This window comes from Felis catus, chromosome F2 (assembly GCF_018350175.1).
Source record: "Felis catus isolate Fca126 chromosome F2, F.catus_Fca126_mat1.0, whole genome shotgun sequence".
Lineage (NCBI taxonomy): Eukaryota > Metazoa > Chordata > Mammalia > Carnivora > Felidae > Felis > Felis catus.
The window spans coordinates 76,273,832-76,288,460 of record NC_058385.1 but is presented as its reverse complement, the minus strand read 5'-3'; positions in this window follow the sequence as shown (position 1 = coordinate 76,288,460).

Sequence of the window (14,629 nt, the reverse complement as noted above, 5' to 3'; positions counted from 1 at the left end):
ACTGAATAACGTAGCAGCTCTTGGGAGAAGGCACAGGGACTCACGGGCACAACTACCAGACCGAGATAAAATTCCTCCCCAAAGGCAGGAAAGGGTGCAGAGTTCACACGTCCCTGTGGAATGCCAGGCAAGTGGGGCGGGGTGGGAAAGAGTAGTGGGCGACGTTACAGAAGAGAGTAACGATAATACACGTTCTTACAGGTAAAATGGTGGTGGCAGGAAAGAATGGGTATAGCTGCTGAAGACCAATATGGTGTGGGGGGAGGGGGTCCGGGTCTGGGGGGAGGGAGGCTTTATTCTCGGTGGACTGGGTGGCTGGAGGCGAGCTTATGACCCTAAGGAGTTAGCAGTTGTTAGAGACGGATTATTTGTGTCTCTCCAAGACTCGTGTAGTGAAACCCTAGCTCCCCATTCGATGGTGTTTGGGCGTGGGTGGGGCCTTTGGGAGGTGATTGGGTCATGACCAGGGGCCCTGGTCTGATGGGATCGGAGCCCCAGGAAGGGTATGTGAGGATACAGTGAGGAGGAAGGTGTCTACAAGCCAGGAAGAGAGTTCTCACCAGAGCCTGACACGCTGGCCTCTGATCTCAGACTTCCAGCCTCCAGAACGGTGAGAAAGCTCTGTGTTATGTCTGCTACCCGGTCTCTGGTATTTTGTTAGGCAGCCTGACCTGGCTAAAGCAGCAGCCCGGTCTCTTTTGTCTTTCTGTACCCTGGCTTTCTTCTCTCAGCAGCATGGACTGCAAGAACATAAGTCATTGATTCAGTCCCTTGGGGAAGGACAGTTAGGGAGTTTCCAGTGCGCTTGCTTTTACAAAACCCATGACAACGGACTTCTATGTGCGTCTTCTATGCCCACACTGAAGTGTTTCTCTGGAGAGCACACCCTTAAGGGGATGGCTGGGAGTGGCTTATGCCTATGCTTTATTAGCTGTTGCCAAATGTCTCCACAAAGTTGGTGGCACCGATGTGCACTCCCAAGCTGGGAGGTTTTTCGTATGTCTTTGAACGCCGATGTTCTGTGAATTTATCATCTCCTCCCTTCCCTGTAAATGTCCTGCATTCTCCTAGAAGGAGGCAAAGCACCTTGGGACCTGGGGAGGATGCAGCTGTACATTAAGAGTCGGGCTGTTTACCACAGTCCGGAGAAGGACGGTCAAGGCTAACGAAAAAGTTTTGTTTCTAGCCCCGTTCCTTTGGGCAGGTCCTCACCTCTCAGTGCCTGGGCAAGTCGGGCAGTCTGGTTTGAATTAAGTACTGGGGGCCGTATGAGATGCAAGGGGTTGCTGGCCGGTGGACCACATAGCCACTGACTCTCTGCCACGTGCCAGCAGCTCCACAGAGCAATGGGGACACACAGATGACACCATCCCTGACCCCTCTCTCTAGCAGTTGAAGAGCAGTTAGACAAACCCTAGAGGTAGGTGATTGCTATTGTGGACGTGGTGGTTCAGAGAGGCTCCCAGAAACTCCAGGCTCCCTTACTTTCCCATCCCATCATGAGTCTGTTCATTTTCATGCTTGTCACCTCATGGTTGCAAAGTGGCTGATGCACCCCCAGGCATCACACCATGTTTAAGGCAACAAAAAGGGAGCAGAAGCAATTCCAAATGGTGATGTCCTCTTCATCAGGAAAGCAAAAGCTTTTTTTTAGACGTGCCCAGCAGTCTTCCCTCTGTATTCTGTCAGACGGCACCACATCTCATTGTCACTCCTAGCTGCAAGAGAGGCTGGGAAAGTATCTGGCTCTCCAGCCTCCACAGTGGAGGATGGTAAGAAAAAGCAGTAAGGGAGGGCGTGGAGCACAGATGGGAACAGCTATCAGGCTGGCCAGAGCACACTGCCCGGCGTATATGGTGTGATAGCATCTGAACTTTTTCTCTGCAGCAATTACTACAACGGAATTCAGAGATGACTGTATTACATTTTAAGAAGCCAGATGCTTCTCTATGTTTTAATATTGGATAATCCACGAGGGTAAGACTGTCTCTGCACTCCCATATACCCTAGCTCAGTCCGTGCCCCAAATTATGTGGTTAACGAATGTCTTCTGTGAGTTACGGGGCACCTCTTACCTTCTGTCCACTCTTTTTCAGATCCCACACCCACTAAGTTCTCCTTAGCTCTCTCTTGAGGCCTCATCCCAGGTGTATACATCACCCTTGTCCCTGCTCCCATTGACTCTTTGCTCCAGGCTACCTTCTAAGAACAGTCACCTATGACCCTTTAATGGGGAGGGAGAGTGGACTGTGGCCGGCCCACATACTACCTGAGAAGCTAGAAGGGGATTTGGTTTCCCTAACTTTGAATTAGTCAAGGGCAAGCTGGGAGCCTGCAGGGGACAGTGGAGAGGTGATGTCTGCAGTCTGGGAGAGCGCAGACTCACCTGTCCCTGGGGTGTGGAGAGAAGAGGTTGTCAGAGTTGAGGACCTTGGCTGTGATTGAGGAGCCATGAGTTTAAGTCCAGCAGGAGACCAAGTTTAAGAGCAATATGGTCATAAATAGGCTAGAGGTATGGGCACTTGTCCAGAACACTCTCTCTACTTTGCAGGCCAGGATTGCTTGGAACAAGAGGGAATCAAGCTGGGTTAGAGGGCCAGGAACAGCTCAGAGGACACTTTACATGGTCTCTGCTCTCATGAGGCTTAAGGTAAATGAGAAAAAGGCTGAACAATGCTAATAGTGCAAGGAGGGCCATATAGTGTGCTATGGGCACCCACGGTAGTGAGATCCTTTAGCACTGGTATTTTCTCCTTGGTCAGAGGGAGCGGGAAGGGCAGGTTTTCTGAGAACTTGGGGACCAGTGACTCTACGAGGAGAATTCAAGGTGAGGAACCTCACATTATCAAAGTGGAGCCCCATTCACTCGGGCTTCTCTGAGCAGTTTTGCCAGAGTAAGAGCTCATCTTGGCTCAAGTGGAGGGTTCTGGTCAGGCTCTGTCATGCACTCCTTCCAGGTCTTGACCTGAATCGTCATCTCTGTCCAGAGACATTAATAACTGTGGCAAAGCCTCAGTAAAATTGATGAGTAGCAGAAATTGATGAGCCGATCCTAAAATGCCCAAGGAAAGGCCAAGTTTCTAGAATAGCCAGAACAATCTAAGACGGAAAATGAATGTCTACGAAGGACTTTCCACTTACTCACTGGAAATCTATGGCAATAGAGGGAGTGGGCCCATACCTCTAGCCTATTTTTAACCAGATTGCTCTTAAACTTGGTCTCCTGCTGGACTTAAACTCATGGCTCCGCAATCACAGCCAAGATCTTCAACTCTGACAACCTCTTCTCTCCACACCCCAGGGACAGGTGAGTCTGCACTCTCCCAGACTGCAGACATCACCTCTCCACTGTCCCCTGCAGGCTCCCAGCTTGCCCTTGACTAATTCAAAGTTAGGGAAACCAAATCCCCTTCTAGCTGCTCAGGTAGTATGTGGGCCGGCCGCAGTTCACTCTCCCTCCCCATTAAAGGGTCTATTCCATATAGATCAATGGGATAGAACTGAAAGGAAAATAATCCTCTATATTTACGGTTAACTGATTTGTGGCAAGAAAGCCAAAACAATTCAATGGGAGAAAGAATAGTCTTTCAAAAACCAAATGGCACTGAGACAACTGGACACCCCTATACAAAAGAATGAATTTGGACCCCCTACCTCACACAATATATAAAAATCAACTCAAAATGAATCATAGACTGAAAACGAATCATAGATCAAACAGTAAAAGCTCCAACTGTAAAGTTTTTAGAGGAAAACATAGGGGTAAATCTTTGCAATCTTGGAATAGGCAATGGTTTCTTAGACAAAGGCACAGTGGGAAAAAAAAAAGAAAAAATAGAAATATTAGACTTAATTAAAATTAAAAACTCATGCAAAGGACACTGTCAAGAAAGAAAATTCCACGCGCAGAAAGGAAAAATATTGCAAATTATAAAACTGCTAAGAATCTAGTGTTCAGAATACATAAACAACTCTTACAACTCTTACATCATGACAGATACCTGGTTTTTTGTTTTGTTTTTTTGTTTTGTTTTTTTTTTAATGGACAGGGGCTCCCAGGTGGTTCAGTTGTTTAAAACATCCTACTTTTCATTTTGGATCAGGTCATGATCTCACAATTAATGAGATTAAGCCCCCATCAGGCTCTGTGCTGACAGCACGGAGCCTGATTGGGATTCTCTCTCCTTTTCTCTCTGCCCCGCCTCCACTCACACTTGCTGTGGTCTCTCTTAAAATAAAAAAATAAATAAAAAATAAACTTTAAAATGGACAAAGGATTTAAATGGACAGTTCTGCAAAGAAGATATGCAAATGATCAATAAACAGATGAGAGGTGCCTGGGTGGCTCAGTTGGTTAAGCATCCGACTTTGGCTCAGGTCATGATCTCATGGTTCACGGTTTCAAGCCTCGCATCAGGCTCTGTCAGGCTCTATACTGACAGCTCAGAGCCTGGAGCCTGCTTTGGAATCGGTGTCTCCCTCCCTCTCTGCCCCTCCTCCGTTTGTGCTCTGTTTCTGTCTCTCAAGGATAAGTACATGTTAAAAAAAAATGAAACGTGTGAAAAGATGCTTCCCATCATCAGCCATTAGGGAAATGCAAATCAAATCACAATGCAATTTCACTGCACACCCTGTAGCGTGCTGTTGTGAACTGAATGCTTGTGTTCCCCCTAAATCGATGGGTTGAAGCCCAATCCCCAGTTGGATGGTATTATGAGGTGAGGCTTTTGGAGATAATTAAGTTAATCACGAGGGTGGAGCTCTCATGAGCGGGATTAGTGTCCTTATAAGAAGAGACACGAAGACATGATCTCTCTCTTTACCATGTGAGGGCACAAGAAAGCAGCTGTCTGCAAACCAGGAAGAGAACCCTCTCCAGACACTGAATCTGTTAGCACCTTGATCTTAGACTTTGCAGCAACTAGAACGAAGAGAAATAAATGCGTGTTGCTTCAGACCCAAGCCTATGGTGTTTTTGATGTAGCAGCCCTCCTGAACTAAGGCAGATGGGCCGAAATACACAGACAACAAGTGTTGAGAACGTAGAGAAATTGCTAGTGAGAAAGTAAAATGGTGCATCCACTTTGTAAAGCAATGTGGCAATGCTTCATATAGTCAAACACAGACTTACCATGTGACCCAGCAATTCTATTCTTAGGCAGATACTCAAAAGAATTAAAACAAGTGTCCAAACAAAAATTTGTACATGAACGTTCACAGCACTGTTGCTCGTAATAGCCAAAAAGTGGAAACAACCCAACTAGTGAGTGGATAAACAAATGTGGTATTTCCATACAAAGGAATAATATTCGGCCACAGAAAGGAATGTAGTAAGGGCACAATGTAGACAAGCCTGGAAAGCATTATACGAATTGAAAGAAGTCAGGCCCCAAGGTCCTCATGTTTTATGCTTCCATTTATACAAAATGTTCGGAATAGGCAAATCTATAGAACCAGAAAGCAGATTGGTGATTGTCAGGGGAAGAGGGAGGGAGAATTGTAGACTGACTGCTCATAGGTGCCAGATATTTTACAGAGTGGTGACAATATTCTCGAATTAGATAATGGTGATGGGTGCACCATTCCATGAATGTGCTAAAACCCACTGAATTGTACAACTTAAAGGGATGCGTTTTATGGTATGTGAATTATATCTTAATAACAACAACAGGAAGAATACAAAGACAGAATAGGCCAGAGGTTCCCTGAAGCCTGGATTTGTTCAATTTTCAATGTTTCAAAAGAATGTGGGGTCCGAGGAGGTTTGCCACTTAAAGGAATTTTTACTAAATAAGATGTTAAATGAAAAACAAACAAACTCTGCTACCTACTACCACTCTAATTTTGTTTTGGGAAGCATATTCTGATTTCCCGCATCAGAGAGTGAGAAGGACATAGTCTTAGAATAAAGCTCGGTTCTTTAAATTGACTCAACTTGGCTTTACGAAAAAACATGCTACATTCATGTATTCCTTCCAAAAACGCTGGTGGAGAATTTAGCCTGCATCAGGCACCACGCTCGGCTTTGGGCAGGGCTGATCTCCCGCTGGAACCCACTGGTACCTGGTCAGCGGACTGACCATCATCCACTCTGACGGGCAGTGACCTGCCGTACCATAGTTTGAAAGTCATCCCTCACGCTGCACCTGCAGCGGAGAACCAAAGAAACACACTTCTGCCCTCGTGGAAAATATAGGCTTGTAGGGAGCCGTGCACAGAAATTTAAAATTAAATATTTGGACGAATGCTCTGAAGGGCAGGAAGCGGAATAATGGTGGATACGCTCGTGGTGTCACAGGTGCTTTTTCTCATTTCACCTTGGGCTGGTGAAAGCCCCACGGATCTGCACCGATCGGGTTCCGGGAAACACGGGCGCCGGGGACAGGGCTCCCTGAGAAACGTGTGAGGCGACAAGTGTTAGATGAGAAGGTAGGGTGCCGGCGGAAGTTGTTCGCACGGCGGCGCGGAGGTGTCTCCGTCCTGTGCCGCCTGCTTGGGCAAACTTGCAACGTGAGAAGCCAATCTGGTGGGAACAGTTGGACAAGAAGGTGTGATCTGTGAGCTTGTTACATTACTTGTCACTCTCCCAGGGAAGCCAAGAGACCTTGCATAACAGCCTTCCTTTTTATCCAGCTGGAATCTTCCAGGCAGCCATGTGTTCCTCCAGAGACAGTGGGAGGAAGAGGAAGAGGGAGAGAAAGGGATGATGGGCAGGTCGCCTCCCGGGTCAGGTGCCCTACCAGCACCTCTCCCGAGCACGACTCCCCGAGCTCCTTCTGATGGCCTCGGAGAGTAGGCTGGGCTGGGCTGGGCTACGGAGCCATAAAGAGATTGATTTGGCTTCCCTGTGGGAGCCTAGGCCTGGGGTTGCTTCGCGAGCCAAGAGGAAAGCTAAGAGCTGAAAGAGTGAACGAAGGCCAGGTCTGCGAGGAGAGCCAAGTTTCCAGTTTTTGGTTAAGCACAGAGGGACACCACTTTCTTGTAGGTGGGCGTGTCAGAGGCTGAACCAAGGGTCAGGTGGATAGGTCTTGTTCTCATTTTACAGACGATTCAATAAATCGACCCTCTACCCAGTCATCTTTGCGGACCCGACATAATCCAGCAAAAAAAAAAAAAAAAAAAAAATTGGTTGACACTGTAAAAAAAAAAAACATAAAACACAAATAACCAAACTTGAATGTTTGTCCAAATTAAAAAGAGAGTTCCTTCGGCCGGGGGTGGGGGGGAGGGTGGGTAACCGTGTCCTTTGGACCAAATCCAACCCACAGACTATTTCGTAGAGTGTGTGAGTGGAGCCCAGGCGACTATGTGGCCTTTCGCAGCATGAGTTTGCTGAGCCTTTTGCTCTAGGCCTTTGGTCCACTTAACTTTATCCAACTAGACATACTGTCTTCATCCATTCCAGCCACAAATGCCGATACGGAGCGTGCCGGGGCCTGGGAAGGGAGAGCCGGAGGATCCCATTCTTCCCTCCGGAGGGCTCTCGCTTTTGCTGGGTAGGTGGTAGTTCCCATGGAAATGGCCGGCGGGACAAGCTGCTGGATGGAGGTGCCAGGAGGGTGCCTGCGCAGGTGAGCTGGGGCGGGAGGTCGAGGGGGAGTTCAGGCAGAGGCAACCCCAGCCATCGTCAAGGTGAGAGGTCAGGAACGTGGCCGGACGTGGCGGGCAAAATCAGGGGTGGGGAGCCTCGAGGACCCGGACAGGGCAAGGCAAGGAGGGGTGGGATGAGCGTCACCAGCAAAACCCCAGGAGCGTCAGAGGGTCCGTGCGACGTCCAGGGATGGCACGCGGGGATGTGGGGAGACCGTCACGTGGGCCAGTGGGAAACAGCCCCAGGCGGTGAGCCTGACGGTGCCTGGAAGGACTTGGGGGCCCATCCTCAGCAGACTGACTCGGCTCACGAGGCCTGGACCCCAGCGGAGGGTCCCAGGGAGGGTCCCAGGAGGGTCCTAGGAGGGTCCCTTGCTGCCAAGCGGTGCCCCAGTCTCGCATTCCCCTGTCCGAAGTACAGAGTGTTTGCAGGGATGACCTTGGGGGCGACTGAGGGCCCCTCTCCGTCTCTCTTGCTCTTGCCTGCCCCTTATCATGGCAGGGGCCTCTGAGACAGAACCCGACACCTCGGGGCCCCCGACGTTTTCCTCACCCTCTGCCAGGGCTGACATATGCCCCCCAGCTCTACTCCCCCTCGTCATGCTAATCAGTCCAGTGAGGCAGTGTCACTTCTCACCAGGCATTTTTGTCACCTTCTGGCCAGTTCAACAAGGATTCATTCTTACCCCCATGTTTTCCAAACTTCCCTGAGGATAAGCATCACCTGGGGGGGGCCTGTAATAATGAACAGACTAGTCAAAACTAGAAGACTTTGGGAGCCCAGCCAAGACCCCACCCCTCCCCGCTGGTGATCTGTAGGTTTAAGGAGTGCCTTGGATGATTTTTATGTGCAGGGAGCTTGGGGAACACTGGGCCCCAGTAGTTAGGAAGGCGGGTTCTTTAAAGCAACCCCTAGCTAGGGTCAGATCCGGGCTTGACCACTTTCTTACTCTGCAACCCTGCATGAATTAGGGAACCAAACTAAGCATTAGCCCTCCCCCCCCACTCCCCCCCCCCCCCCCATAGAATGAGGTTAAGTACAGTGTCTTTCCCTTCAGCTTGTTTTGAAGATAAAATGAACCGTGTTTATCCAACGCCTAGCAGAGTATGAGGCATATAGCAGCACCTCGGTAAATGTTAGCATTTATTTATTTTTTTAATGTTTTATTTATTTTTGAGACAGGGAGAGACAGAGCATGAGCAGGGGAGGGTCAGAGAGAGGGAGACACAGAATCCAAAACCGGCTCCAGGCTCTGAGCTGTCAGCACAGAGCCCGACGCGGGGCTCGAACTCACGGACCGCGAGATCATGACCTGAGCCGAAGTCGGCCGCTCAACCGACTGAGCCACCCAGGCGCCCCGAATGTTAGCATTTAGACGTTTGCTAATGAATTCGGGAAGAGCTGTAGACATTGAGCACCAGGTGCCACTCACTGTGCTAAGTGCTGGGTAGTGAGAAGTAACTCACAAAAAAAAATGGATTTTTTGTCTCCACCATCCCTTCTCCCAGCCATCCTGTGATGAAGGCAGTGATCTTTCTAAAACGCGCCTCTGGCTGCTCCTGCCGACAACCTCCCTGTGGCTCTGGCCACGCTCGCGTCCGCAGTCTCCTCTCCTCCCTGGCCTGTCAAAAGGTCTTAACATTTTCTTGCTTGCATGCTTTTTGTCCTGCTTCCAGACCTTTTCTCCTGCGGTTGCTTTTACCTGGAACATCCACACCTGCTTTGCTTTCCCTACTCACCAGGTTATCGAGGGCTAATGTTCCACTTGGCTATTCCCTCCCCGTGACGAGAGCCCTCTTCTGAAGCTGGGAGAGTTTCCTGGGCAGAACATGGGAGGAAGGACCGTCCAGGAGCACAGCAGGCTGCATGCCAACGCAGGTAGGGGGACAATGGTGTCCTTTGATGGAAAGAAGATACTTTGGGGAAAGAGATAGAAACATTTCAGTGTGGCATTCCCAGACAGGAAAGATACCTCCCTACCTGACAGTGGGGTCCCTGGTGTCAAAGAGCACACTGGACCCTTGTTGAAGGTGACAAGACAGACTTGGCTCAGACCACGGCAGGAGGGGAGTAAGACTCCGGGCTGAACTGAACTCAACTCCAACTAAGACAATGGAGATGAGGTTTCTCAAGGGACAGCAGAGGTGGGGAGCGGTGGGGGATGCGGGAAACGCAAGAGCAGACATGGAGGGACTAGCAGGGCTATGGGGAAGTGGAAAATCATAGAAGGCAGCTGAGAATCACTGAGCATGGTTTGGCAATGACAACATACATGTAGTGGTTTAGCAGTATTGATTCAGCTTAGAGACACCTGTAGGGGCCCAGTTCCGGGCCGGTGGGAGCCAGGCTAAAGCTTGGTCAGGTCTCTTAGCACAGTGTTCTGGCAAGTTCTTTGTGCCTCGAGAGAGTCACAGTCAAACAGAGTTCTTCCCACATTCTCTGTGGGTCCAGAGCTAAGAAACAAAGCCACCGGGGGGGAAATGTCACCCTGGCTTCTACCTGGGATCAGAAACTAAAAGGAGATGGAGTGAGCCTGAGTTAGGGAGGAGAAGAGGCACCTACAACATGGATGTGCTTGCGGGGACCACCTCCCCGGGAGCAAAATCTCAGAGCCAGGAATGATTGGACCGGGTGGGGCATCGTTAAGCCCTGCCACTTACTCTAGCGTGTGATTTTCCCATCCCCGAGTTTCCCCTATAATCGGCAGGTATTGGGATAGCGCAGGAATTCTGTAGAAACACACAACCCCCAGCTCTCAGTGGCTCACACAACAGGGTTCACTTCTCGCTCCCCACCTCTGCTGGGGCAGCTGTGACCTTGTTCTGGCTGTGGCCTCTCCTGCACTTGGACTTTGCTCTGGGACCAGGATGAAGGGACGGTGCTTCTCGGGGGTTCCAGAAGAAGAAGCGGAGCAGGTTCCCCCCCTCCCACATTCCCCTGGCCACAGCCGTCCCGTGGCCAGCGCTGATGTGATACAACAGGGGACTTCTCTTGCTCTGCTTTTGCATGACGGGCAGCTGTTTTCAGCTACTACAGTTCGAGGTCAGATATCATAGCTCTGCTTTTGGAGGGATGGGAGGGGATTTGGGGCTTGGCGACCGTGTGGCCACAGGGCTCATTGGTGTGCCTGTGTCTACCACAGATGTAGCCCTGAAGCACTGGGTCAGCCACCGTGTGAGGCACGGGAAACTAAACCTCACATGTCACCAGAGAATCCAGACTTCTGATGCAAGGTGGCCTGAGGAATATGTCTACTCCCTGGGGTTTCCCTTGTATCTTCCTCTCCTCCTGTTCCTCTTCCTTTTCCCTCCAACCCCTACCCTTGAGTCTCTCACTTTTCTTTTCTCTTCTTTCTCCCTCCCTTCTCCCCTATTCTTTTTTTATTCCTTAAAAATGGAGGTCCAAACAAGTTAGTTGACTTGCCTAAGGTGAGCGTTGGGAACTAGTGTTCCTACACCAGGTCTGGAGTCTTCAACCTGTTTCGTGTGGCTGCAATTTGAAGAACGTTAAGCAAAATCATAAAGTAAAACACCCCTTTTGCAAAAGTCAAAAATCAAAACATCTGCCCGGCTAATACTTTTAAGTTGCATTTCAATGCATTCGTTTGATTCTGAGTGAAGCTCACCTGGGCCGGGTTATCTCTGATGTTCAAAGGTCTCAATCACGAGGCCAAGGCCCTCGCTGGAAATTCCACCTGGCTGGGCCGTCATTCCACAGGCAGCCGTTTCACCGAGTGAAGGCATTAGCCATGTTTGATGTTTGCTAAAGGCACTTCGTGTCACAGCAGCAGTTACTATAAAACAATCACAACTTCTGTGGGATTCAGGGGAAAATGATTTGAGAAAAATTGCTCACGGTGCATTCATTAATCGTGTGTATGTTTTAGGGGCCAACGGTCAAAGGAACAAACTGACAGCCCTTTCTTACCACAAAATGCCCTTTCTTTCAATTAAGTCACTCCTGTTGTTCTTAACGAATGTAAAGAGAGGTTGTTTTAGAAAAGATCCTGAGTTGTGATGGATAAGAATTGATTGGTGCCACCAACTGGCTTTCCATTCAGAGGCTGCCCGAAGGGGGCAGAGAGTGCCCTGGGATCGGGCGAATGTGGTGGCACCATAGACTGGCTCTGCGACCTTGGGCACCTCTCTCACCCACTGTGCCCTGGCTCCTAAGGATAAGAAAACTACCTCGAGGGCTCTTGTAAGAAACAAGGGGACCATTTATCTGAAGGCTTAGCACACATCTGTCTCCTCCTGCATGGTCAACACAATGGGCGAGCATCCAGGCTCATAATAGCCACCTCCTAATAGCCCCATCATGCTTGCCTCCTGTGCGCTTGGGACTTTATATGCATTATTTCTTATCTTTATAACAACCCTGCAAGGAAGAAAGAATGGGAGGAAAGTATGCAGTAAGTTAATGTCCACATTAGAGCCTGTAATATCTCGTTGAGAGACACGAGTAACAGCCCAGAGTCATCAGCACCAATTAATTTGTGTTGTTGAGTCTTGGAGTCAGGAGGGGCCTTAAATATCTTCTTGTCTCACCACCAATGGGTGCACAAAACCCCTCCACTACCACCAGCACCATGAATGCTCTTAGGGTTCAAGCAATTGCTCCAGCAGCCTGTTTTATTGTTGAATATTTTTGACTATTAGAAAACCTTCTCACATAATGAGCCGAAGTCTGCTGTCCCGCACCTTCCATTTTCGATTGTTGGGTTTATGCAGAGAAAGTCAAAACCAGGTTTGGGCTGAGTTTATGTAGCGAGCTGCTAGGTGATGCGTGGCTTGAACCAAATAGCAGGTTTGGCCTCTTTCTCTTGAATTTCAATATCTTGAATGCACTCAGAGTCTGGGGTCACTTCATTTCCATTCTTAGCTAAGGGCTACACATTGGTAAGGAGTGCTTCACAGGGTAGGCTCTGACGTCACACAATCCAGATTCCAATCCCAGCTCTGCTGCTTGCTGGCTGAGGAACCATGGGACAAGACACTTGGCCTCTCTTACCCTCATCTTCTTCACCTACAAAACGGAGATGATGCTAATAATACCTATCTGGGAGGGTTGTTGTAAGAATTAAATGAGCTCATGGGGCGCCTGGGGGGCTCAGTCAGTTAAGTGTCTGACTTAGGTCCAGGTCCTGATCTCACAGTTCATGGGTTCAAGCCCCACGTTAGGCCCTGTGCTGACAGCTCAGAGCTTGGAGCCTGCTTTGGATTCTGTGTCTCCCTCTCTCTCTCTCTGCCCCTCCCCAACTTGTTCTCTCTCTCTCTCTCTCAGAAATAATAAATGGGGGCACCTGGGTGGCTCAGTTGGTTAAGCGTCTGACTTCAGCTCAGGTCATGAACTCACGGTTCATGAGTTTGAGCCCCACACCGGGCTCTGTGCTGACAGCTCAGAGCCTGGAGCCTGCTTCAGATTCTCTGTCTCCTCTCTCTCTGCCCCTCCTCCACTAGCACTCTGTCTCTCTCTCAAAAATAAATACACATTAAAAAAAATAAAAAAAAAAAAGAAATGAATAAACTTTATAAGAAAAGAATTAAATGAGCTCATATATGTATACTCTCCTTCAACACCTACCATGTGGTAGGAAGAATGTTAGGGGCCTTAGAGATACCTATTTTAGATTACAATAACCTGCACATCCGTACACAGCCATTTATAATCTGTCCCCTATGAGGGTCTTAATTTGGGTACCTCCAGAGAAGGAAGCCATATATATATATATATATATATATATATATATATATATATATACCACTAAAGGGTATATATATTTTTTTAATTTTTCAGTGTTCATTTTTGTGAGAGGAAGATAGACAAAACACAAGTGGGGGAGGGGCAGAGAGAGAGGGAGACACAGAATCCAAAGCAGGCTCTAGGCTCCGAGCCGACAGCAGAGCGCCCGATGCAGGGATTGAACTCATGAACCATGAGATCATGACCTGAGCTGAAGTCAGATGCTCAACTGACTGAGCCACCCAGGCACCCCTAGAGGGTATATTTTTAAGCCAAGTGCCACAGAAGGACCTGGAGCTTGACTCCATGGCTAACCTCTGGGAAATGGTGAAGGACATATGGCTCACCATCATCCCACCCAAGGGTCAAGTGAACTGGGACATTTATACACCAGATCCCAGCAGGCACTGGTCAGATCAGCCTTCCAAAGTCCTAGAAAAAGCCATCAGCTCAAATACTGGCAGTTGGATATTGTCTTCTATGCCCTCGCCATTGTCCTGTTACCCCCTCTTGGGCTCTTCAGTTGGGGCCTGGATAATTAGACTGGCCATAGACAGATTAACAAGAGACAAAGAATGGGACAAACACTAGTTGTTTCTATTATCTATTGCTGTATAATAAACTAGCCCAAAACATAGAGGCTTAAAAAGCAACCATTTTGTCATTTCTCAGTATTATGTGGATTGAGCTCAGTCAATGAGCTCAGTGGGTCAGTTCCTCTCCGTGCAATGCCGGCTGGGACTATATTCAGAAGGGAGTTCAACTGGGCTGGCACATCCAAGAATACCAGCCCTAATTCAGTTCTGGAGGAGATTTACACAGGGTGAAGATATTGGGAGGCAGCGAGCATTGGGGGCCCTCTCTGAAGACTTGCTGTTACACTGGGCAGTGATGGGATTTGACAGACTGGTTTCAGGGAAATTATGATGGTCCCTTACACTGGAACCACTTTCAAGTCGGAGTTAGGAAGGAGGTTCTACTACCCGGTGACCATGAAGGTCGGTGCCAGTAGTCATGGACTTGCCTCCAGTAGACAGGGTGATGTCCTTCTTCTCCTTGTTCTCATTACTCTGCTTGGTGTCCATTGAAAAAGAATGTTTCATGAAAAGCTGAATTCATCACAAAAACATTTCTTCAAGATAATGTCTGCTTCAAGGAGGAATTGGCATTTGTCAAATACTGTCTGGGGGCTAAGCACTTTACATGCAGTACTTAATTTAATTCCCATTCTATGAGGCAGTGCTGTTTAATCCCCATTTGACAGGTGAGATGTTGAAGCTCAGAGAGGCTGAGTGG